The sequence below is a fragment of the Coenobita brevimanus genome, chromosome 14 (genome assembly GCF_032717465.1).
Source record: "Coenobita brevimanus isolate Jiangsu-jjx chromosome 14, ASM3271746v2, whole genome shotgun sequence".
In the NCBI taxonomy this organism is placed as follows: Eukaryota; Metazoa; Arthropoda; class Malacostraca; order Decapoda; family Coenobitidae; genus Coenobita; species Coenobita brevimanus.
The window spans coordinates 52146790-52155821 of NC_136967.1; positions in this window are offsets into that span (position 1 = coordinate 52146790).

A 9032-nucleotide genomic window follows, 5' to 3' on the forward strand; every position below is an offset into this window, starting at 1 on the left:
AGGAGGATACAGAAAAAGGTCTGCCATCAGTTGATTCAGACAGCTGAGTCTCAGTCAGGAAGAGAAGGTGAGGTTTAGAGGAGGAGAGGTGGTGCTCAACAGAGCGAAAGTTAGAGGAAAGGCCGAGAATGTTGCAGAAATGGAGTGAGTCACACAGTGGTTCCAGGCATCTCGTTGAGTCGACACCGGGAGAGGGGTGGATGGGGACATTTATGGTCCCCTTCCCCTTGGGGACTCCGAAGCTTGATTGAATAACGTCATTTTTCATTTTTCTTGTTTTTTAATTTTGAAAAGGAAGTGTAGTGTGTACTGTGCATGTAGTTTGCTGACAGAGAAACTTGTATTGGAGAGCATGCTGGCCTACTCTCTGTGTTATTGAAACAATGAACGTTCAGCAAAGGGGGATGGTCAGGAACTAGTCCCAAGGTCTGATGAAACGGAAGCTCCAGCTCTCCCTGTCATCAGCTTCCCATCCACTGTGATTATACCATTCAGCCCGATGAAGTCATTGATATTCCACTCCTGCCGCCGTTGGTCCTTTCTATTCAGCGTGAGGTAATAAAGGATGTAAGGATGTTCATGCTGAAGATATAAAATCTGAGAAAATGGAACATGAATTATAGTGTAAAGGGATGGATATGATGTCATCTGTTATCTCTTCATGCTAATACTGTATGAGTTTACCGAAGTTACGAAAGATCTTCAGTCCGAAAAGTCCCTCCCAACATAATAAATCGTGGAAAGGTTGGAAAAAAAAAAAAAAAACACCATAGCGTATAAGATAAGTGAGATCGATCCCTTGGAAGCTTCACCATGATGACATATTTTGTGTTCTGTTCTTGCTATTATCAGCCAGTTATATTCAGGAGATGGGACGGCCATGCCGAATAAGTAAAGGACTTAATCCCCAAGCTAGGCAACTATGGCCATATAGCCCCGCTAGGTTACAGGAGTGCGCTACCACTCCCGGCACGTCAGTCCTGAGCGAGGCTCGAACTCACGACCTCCCGGCCACGAGATCGGCGCTATACCTCTGGGCCACCATGCCCCCTAACCGAATAAGTAAATCTGGGAAAATGGAAGCCTGACTTATGAGGTTAAGGGAATGATTGACTTACAATATTTTTGCCCTAGTTTTATATATCATCTTCTGACTACTTTATTCAGCTTGAGGATAAACTTTTCGAAATGGAAAGGTTAAGTAAAGAATATATCCAACTCCTCCAGTCGAAAAAATCTCTCATAAAATGAACAAAATCGTCTTGCTGTAAATAGGTTGAGTGATATCAAGCACTTCACACGATGATATCGTCAATATTTTGTTTTTGCCACTAGCAGACAGTTTATTCGGCAGGAGGTCATAAAGGGTGGAGGAATGGCCAAGCTGAAAAGAGGAAGGCTAGGAAAACGAGAGGCATTACTTTTAGGTTTATAAAATGGAAAGGTGAGTGGAACAAAGAAAGAATAATACTCCAAAGCTCCTGTGACTCACTCTCAGCTGAGTAAAGTTGTTTTGTATCCCGACCATGAGAAAGTTAATGATACCAGTATTAACACTGCCAGGTGCTACACTCGCCATCAGCTTAGTTAAATCGGCTCAATGTATCAGTATTACTGTTCTTATTAGTCTTCTTACGTACACGTGACAATCTCGTAACTAAATAGAGTTGGACGGTGTTAGCCGGAACAGAATAGAGCTGCCCCGAACATTAGAGGGTCGGTGAGCGTACAGTATTAAGACTCCCAGGTTCCATTTTTTTTTTTTTTTTTTTTGCCTATCGACCATTGGGGCCAAAGCCCCTGGTCATTAAGGCCATACATATATGTATATACATATACATGTATACACATATATATATATATACAAACATTTATACACACACACACACACACACACACACACACACACACACACACACACACACACACACACATCCATGCATATAAACATACACACTTTCAAGCACACGTACATATATATATATATATATATATATATATATATATATATATATATATATATATATATATATATATATATAATTTGTATTTTATTATTTTCTATATTTTTATTCATTTATTTATTTTTTTATTTTTTTACCTTATATTATAAAAAAAATGCATACTCTAAAGAACCTGAAACTAATCACCTAACTGACAAATCGCTAACCTATACTAAATCCTATAGAGACAAATAACTAAACCTACACTGATGGTAAAAAGACCTCGACCAAGAGAACACCATCGACTGCAGATATGTACTGCCTTTCTACATTACATACCTGCACTCATCACCTGGTGACCGTCAGTCGAGGCACAGCCTAATATAGAGGACATCAATATATGAAAGAGGACCAGACAAGTCAGGAACATTTCCATATACGCCAACTTAAACAAGCTGGTATAAGGTATTTACATAATATGTACAAAAAGTGAAGAACCTCGCCCAACAGACCACCATCGACTGCAAGTGGCCAGTACCTTTCTAGATTCCACACTTGCACTCATCAGCTGATGACTGTCAGTCGAGGAACGAGGTTTAATGTTGGGGACATCAATATTAGAAATAGATCAGTGGGAAGGAGGACCTATTTCAAATATGTCAACAGTCAACCCTAATTAATAGTACAATATATACATATTTACTGTCGATAAAAACCGAAACCATACAGTAAAAAAGTCACATCACTCTGATCAGTCCAGTCTCTCTCAGGAAAGCCATCAATTTATCAGTCATAACAATGTCCCCATCACCCAGGATGGTGGAAAGGATGAAGGGGACGTCTGCTGCACCGCAGTAATTTGTAAGTGAAGCACGTTCACGAATAAATCGCAGACAGCGCAGGCAGGATGATATGACTGGCAGATAACACCGTATCACAGATGTCACAGTGCGGTGGAAATCGTCTTTCCATTTTTTTTTCTTTTATATGTCCGACTCTGGGCATAGGCTTCACAGCCTGCACTCAAGGCCCAGTAGTCCTCCAACATACCATGCACCTCTACATGTCACCACTTCGGCGTTAACACCCACCGTCCATATTGAATACATGCTAGGGCTGTCTCATACAGGACTGATGTATTGGTATTAACGGGGGTATTTTTTCGACATGTGGGCGGGTCTTCTGGTAGATCGGTAAAGTCTGCTTTTAAGAAATTCAAATCCTTAAACTGTTCCCTACCCCAGCGGGGATTTGAACCCGGGTCCGGTAGGACTGCAGGCCACCTCTCTACCGATTGAGCCACCGCCTCTCCCAAAGGTTTCATGTGCGTAAGCATGGTGGCACTAACCCGTAAGCGAGCCAACACTTTTTCTTCCAGGTGACTGGGATGGTTGGCTGTGTCCCAGTCGCCCAGGTACGGCTAACACTTTCAAATATTTAGTCAAGTCCACTGACCTTGCCACAGAAGATTTATTGATTTCTTTCCGAGAGAGAGACTCGACCGATTATCACGAGGAACGTTCCAAGTCTCCTCGAGGTCTACAGCCGACGTTGCAAGTAAGTCAGCCTGCTCATTGCCGTAGATACGACAATGACCAGGCACCCAGATCAGCGTGAATGACTTGTTGCATGAATACAACTTATTAACGATGCGGCCCTGGATCTCGTGAGAGTACGTAGTACAAGATGCAATTGCCTGAAGGGCTGATTTTGAATCCGAAAATTTGACAAATATGTCATGCCTAGAATTGAGAGCATAGTCTATGGCTTTGTCAATAGCAAAAAATTCGGAGGTAAGCACAGATGTATGAAGGCACAGTCAGTTGACCACACACTTGCACCCACACATTCACTCGACTGGGAGCCGTCGGTGTACAAGTGGTGGGACCCCAAGTGACGAATGATGATATTACGAAACAAGTGGTGGACTTCCACCTCCGGCGCCTTGGTCTTAGGTGCTGGGAGCCATGTTACATCAACAGTAAAGCCGGGTGGCTCCCAAGGCACTATATTTTTAATCACCAACTTGTCACAGTCACTGAGGTCCACACCAAGCTCCTGAGTCAGTAAGTGGAGGCAAACGGCAAGTGGCCGACACACCCCTCGCATAAGATGGTGGTATTGATGCAGGGAGGTACAGGCCACATTGCCAATACTACTTTTCCTAAATGTTTTTAGTCCATAGGACAAGGCCAGGTAGTCACGGCGAATATGGAGGGGAGGCACATTCGACCCACTTCCATACGAGCTACACAGGTACACCGGACGGCTCCAAGACACATTTGCAAACATTTATTCTGCAACACATCCAATCCTTTCAGCGTGGCATCGGATGCCGAGCCATACACCTGTGTGCCATAGTCTAGCTTCGATCGAGTAAGGGACTGATACACCATTAATAAAGATTTTCTGTTAGCACCCCATGTAGTACCTGCTAGGTACTTGAGGATATTTAACGGTTTATCGCAACGAGCAAGCAAATTATTAACATGAATTTTGAAGTTCAAATGACAATTGTATTCCCAAAAACTTTAAAGAATTTTGAAAAGGTACCGCCTGATTATCCAAAGTTAAGCGCAAATTAGGTACGTTAAGAGTCGTAAAAACTACAGCGGCACACTTAGGGACGAAAAACTTAAATCCCCACTGCAAGGCCCATTGGTGGACGGAGTCAAGGGCTGCTTGAATCCGCCCAGCCGAAAGTTGTACATTATGGGAAGAGTGCCATATTGCACAAACGTCAGCGTAGAGTGAGTATTTAAGAGTCCTCGGGCTGGGAGCTGATGACAGAATATCATTGATCATAATACTATATAAAGTGGGACTAAGCACACTTCCCTGCGGCATCCCGTTTTCGTGGATAAATATATCCGATGTTTCGTTACGAGGTTCCTATGACTCACTCAAGGCCGTATTCAATCGTCAGGCGTTTGTTTGAACACAAACCAAGAGTTGTTTGGAACATGATTGGGTTCAAGCTATGAACTGCCATGAAACTTAAGGGTCAGAGGATGTCAGCCTTTCCAGCTATGCAACTTGCCTCGAGAAAAGTATAATTACGTTTTTGGTAAAAGAATACATCAAGGTCTATACACCTATATCAGTTGCATCTAGGAGGAAAAGGGTTCTTATCAAATGCTCCAATAATGCATCACTAGCAAACATCTTAATCTCTTATATAAATTTCTATATTGTGGTGTATACATCTGTGTGAAATTTTCGAACTGAGTCGCAGATAAAACGTCTTTAGGCGCTTTAGAGTAACTACGTAATAGTGAGTTGATCAGTATGCTTGTCGACTCACAAAGTTTGGCTTTTCGACCTTTTACAACTTATTTCTTGTATTTCGGGGCCGGAAAAGGGCACTGCTTCGGCTCTACCTACCTCCCATAGCACTTCCTCGTGACCAACATCGTATTTTAGTGCTAATCAGTGCTCACCGGCACTGCTTTATGGCACATAAGGTTTTTATTAGGGACCTGGTTCTTATTGGCCGGATTCACATTCTCTCTCTCTCTCTCTCTCTCTCTTTCTTTGTCTCCTTCATCTTTCCTTCACTTGCCTCCTCCCTTTCTCATTCTTATCCTTTCCTTTTTCTCTTGTCTCACTTCACCTTTTCTTCCTTTCCCTTCTCTTTGTTCTCTCTTCTCCTTTCATTTCCTCGTCTTTTCCTCCTCCTTTTCCTCTCGCCTCTTCCTTTTCATTAGTCCTCCTCATCCTTTTCTCTTCCCAACCTTTTCCCATTTCCCCCTTCACCCTTCATCTCCTGTCTCTCCTCTCCCTATCCTTTCCTCTTATCTTCCCTTCTCTTTCCCTTACTCCTCACTGTCACTCTCTTCTTCCCACCCCAGTTTTGGTCTAGCACCTCGTCCTGTCCTTACTGATGCCGTTTTCTCTCCTAATTTCCCTTCCCGTTTCCCTCCACTGATGGTCTCCCTGTTCATTTCTTATCTTCCTCCCTTCTATTTCCTCCCCCCTTCCTTCTCTGTGTCTCCCCTTCATCACCCTATCCCATCCCTTTCCTCCTCCATTGTTACTGTCACTCTTCTCTCCCTCATATTCACTAATCCAGACTCACTCTTTATTCTTTGTCTCTTCCCTCGGCACTTTTTTCTTTCCTCCATTCCCGCTCTCCCTCTTCCCTTTCTTTCCCTTTCTCTACCCTTTCCTCCTCTCCTAATATACTATCATCTCACTCCCTGTTCCCAATTTCCTCTCCTTCCTTCTTTATTTCCCCCTTCTACCTTCTCCTTCCCTCCCCTACACTCCTTCACTTATAATTTAGCCCTTCTCTTTCCTATTCTTTTTGGTTCTCTTCTTTCCAGTCTCTTCCCTTTCTTTCCCTTACCTCTCGTTCCTACTGCCCACCCGCTTTTCCTCTCCACTATCATCCTTTCTCTTTATTTCCTCCCTCATCTTCAACCTCCCTTTACTCCTTTAATTTCACTCTGCTGGTTAGATACTTTGTGAAATAACTTAGATCTCAACAGACTACCTCGTTGTAAGTCAACAGGTCTCCTGTTATCTGTACCTTCTGTGTATCGTACTAACGGTAACATAAGTCCCTTCATCTCTAATTTTCTTTTCTCCACGAACTTTGGAATCTGAAGCAAACGGCACCGATGACACTGATCAGTGACCAGAGTAAAGTTACCAGTGTCAGTTGCTGTAGGTTTACCAGATTGAATTTCAGAGCTCATTAAACTTAACAGAGAAGCGACAGGACTTTCATTGACGATAACACTTCCTATAAAGGCTACTGTTTCTCATCTCTTTCATCAACAGTCGTACCATAGCACCTTGTAGCTTTCTTTATATCTCTTAACTCGCAGTCTACTCTCTATTACCACTCTGAGACTAATATCTGTTTATATTTCTGTCAAGCCTGGCTCTAGGTATGGAAGTGACACTCAGTCCTCTGAGACCCATCAGTTCTTGTATGTGTCCCACACCTTTACCTGTTCACACTTTTCATTATCCTCTTTCGGCCGCATTTCTCAGTCTCTGTTAAGTGGATATTTTCTATAAATGAAATACCGGAGGATGCATTTGAATGAGTTTATTATTATACTCTTACTGCCTCCAGAAGATTCTTATAATCTTAGTACGGACTGTTTAATTTCATCACTTCAAAAGGTCTTTCTTAATTTAAAAAAAAAAAAAAAAACACGTCTTGGGTGGGAAGAATAGGTTATAAAAACACGTCACAGTACTGAAGAAATCAACCACTAATATGCAGGAATAAACTGGTAAGAGAGAGGTGGTAGAATATCTCCTGAGCCAAAGCGAATATGATGTTTGGATCCGAATATCTGTTCTCATTCTCATCAACCTCTTTCATTCACATTCCTCTCCCTCCGACCAGCTGGCATTTCTGTAGTGTGAGTGACTCTCCTCGTTTCTCACGCCAGTCCACCTCGTCTTCTCCAAATTAATAACCCCCATCAATTGTCATCCTCACACCTATTACTCTGCCCTTTCTTGACTCATTCATCACAAGAATATTGTATTATTAGATTTTAACATCTTCAAACCATTCTGTTCACGTGAGAAGATAGTTTTAGAACTGGAGTGCTTATATGTATTCTTCTTTAACCTCTACAGTATTAAAGAACTATTATAAGCCAATTATTATCGTAGTGAGGGGTTATGCAACCACTTTCTTTTCTTCCTGTCTTAACTTACAAGCTGTCATCACTGTACTGGTTTACTTGTTATTGGTGCTTACATATCATCTTTCTTGTGTCATCAACGTTATTGAGAAGCAAAACACCGTAACACAACCGTCAGTTTGCAATCCAGGTCCCTGTTTTAGTTCGAGGTGACAAACAGTTGTGTTGACATAATCACTATCATCCAGTCTAAAAATTTGTTCTGGTCACTTTTTCCACTGTTGCATAATGGCCAACTCTCCTCACAACACTTATTAATCTCCTTTGTATGTACCTCAGGAGCTTGTCACATTCCGGCTGATTAGTCCACGTCATCCAGCACGTCTAAATATCCGTCCTCTTTTTTTTTTTTTTCCTTACAGTTTCCGAACCTCAATGTTTAACTGAAGGCCTCTTCTATGTCATTTTAGCTACAATTAAATTCTGGGATCATTGTTGCTCGAAACATCTGAACTAATACTGTACTACAACTGCCTTACCTACTACTTTCTCCCAGCCTTGCCCGACCTTTCACCTCCCTTCAGCTACGTCGTTTCAACTATTTCTCTCGGTCTCTCTCCCTCTGTGTGTGTGTGTGTGTGTGTGTGTGTGTGTGTGTGTGTGTGTGTGTGTGTGTGTGTGTGTGTGTGTGTGTGTGTGTGTGTGTGTGTGTGTGTGTGTGTGTGTGTGTGTGATATTTTTGTGAGGCACATGTTTGGGTGATAGATACATCATGAAATTCTTCGGGTGCACTTATGCTGCACCATAATGGCACGTACTGGTGTTAAAAGAAAAGAAAAATTAATGTGGAGATGGGATTACATGTCATTTTACTGCTTCGACCATGGTGCGATTTTTTTTTTTAAATACAATATTGCTATTCGTAAATATTCATATATTATGAAATATTTTTATACCTGTCTTACTGACTTAAAAGCCTCTGTGTAAAAAAGCTCTGAATATCTTTGTAAGATACTGGACTTAAGAGCGTCATAAGAGTGAAGTCTATGATTAACCTGCTCTGACTAAACCCCTTTGGAGGTGAAAACGAGAAAGAGCAATGAGAAAGTGCAACACCAGCTCCTTACTATTGATCCATGGCTGAACATATGGCGTAATTTAGTGCCCTTGACCTTAACCTTGGTTATCATAGTTGGAATACTATATCTTTGTACATTCATAGACCCTTCCACTAAGGTTCGTTCCAGATGAATTAAAAGTCTCAAAGTTGACCTTGCCCTGTGACCTTGACCTTTGTCTTCTGCTCTTAAGATTAAATACTTCAGTCTTTGATTTACCTTGAGTTATTTCACCAAATTTAATCTGAACCGTAGAAAAGACCTTTTGAATTAAAGGGCCGAATTTTGACACTGTCCTGTGACCTTTTGATTGACTGTCCTCGTAACTGAACCGATTCATGATTTTGTTCACCTAGTCT